Source organism: Octodon degus, unplaced genomic scaffold (genome assembly GCF_000260255.1).
Source record: "Octodon degus isolate 3935 unplaced genomic scaffold, OctDeg1.0 scaffold00098, whole genome shotgun sequence".
Taxonomy (NCBI): Eukaryota; Metazoa; Chordata; class Mammalia; order Rodentia; family Octodontidae; genus Octodon; species Octodon degus.
Window position 1 is genome coordinate 7289797 of NW_004524674.1, and position 1574 is coordinate 7291370.

Sequence of the window (1574 nt, forward strand, 5' to 3'; positions counted from 1 at the left end):
ACTTTTCCAGGTCCAATCCCCAGTGCCCAGCTGTACCTTTTCACACAGTAACAAGTTAGCTATAGCACCTCATGATCCAATTACAGCTCAACAGTCCTGTCTCAGAGCACATGAGTCTTTTTGGGACAATCCATATCTAAGCCATACCACACTGCAAAGGAGCAATTGCAAGATTTTCCTACTTTGGCATCACTGGGTGATTTTTTCATCATTATTTCCCAGTCTGGACTTCACTTCCTGTGTATACTGACATAATTCTAGTTTGCCTTACACACTTCAATCTTCTTGCCTCCGCCTCACTCTTCTTTTTAAATATCCATCTCTTTCCATGCTGTTGACATCCCATATTTAATGCCCAATTCAAACAGGTACTCTCTATGAAATCCTTTCACATGAGTTTTTAAAATTTAATTTAATTTTGAAGGGTAATAATAAAAGCAGGAACAAAGATTAGAAATGAAGACCGAAACAGGATAATATACAATACATATGTTATAGATTTTCAAAACAAGAATAGCTGATTAATAGTGGTTGACATTTTATTTATTTTTATTGTCAAATCTGTTGCTCAGATTAATTGATATAATGATAGAAGATTGGACATATGATTGAATATCTCTGCTTGCATCCAAGAATCCTTAAATTTTTGTTCTTCTCTTACCTAGTTTTAAAATTTATTTTAAACAGAGTATAGTAATAATTGATATGACATTAGAAATGGTACCCAATTAGAAGACCAAGGTGACAGGCATTCAAGCATGGCTTTTGTATTACACATTTCTGACCTCGACACAGTTGCTTAGATGCAGATATCAGCATACATAATAAGTCAAGGTGAAAATTCAACACATTAACTGCTATGTAAAAAAAAAAAAAAAAAAAAACCTGGTGAGAATTCTTAGTGCAATCATCTTAACCAGAAATTTTCTCTCCACTATTCGAATCCCCAGAGTAGTTAACTATGATTACTTTCTGGGACAGATAGCACCACACATTGTATGTGATTGTACTGCATGCAGGCCACTTCCTGATGCTACAAGATGTCTGAGGAAGAGGCTGTGCCTCCCTTGTCACTTATTGCTTCCTCTTACAGTGTCACCTACACATTAGGGAACTCAGCCAGTGGGTTTTGGAAATAGGTATTTTCACATACAACCTACATATTTCTGTTACTATCAGTAAGTCCATGACCGACTTTGAAACACACACACACACACACACACACACACACACACACACCAAGGACTACCACTCCACCCCATCCTATAGCACACCACACCACACCGGAGATCAACAAGTATTTTTACTCTCAAAATTATTCCAAATTCAGCAGCCTCAGCCTATGAACCAGTATTTCATGGATCAGAGTAAAGTAAAACTTTCTCTTCCACTCACTTCTTCCTCATAACATTACTCTATTTAGGTGGTATTTATCTTAGAGAGAGAAAAAAGGAGTATCCCACATTATCAGAAATGAATACAATATAAAATCAGGGACTGTGTCAAGTGAAGCAAAGGGTCGGGCTCATACCTTACATAAATAGTCTTGAATACGAAGTTCAGTGCCAAAAGTG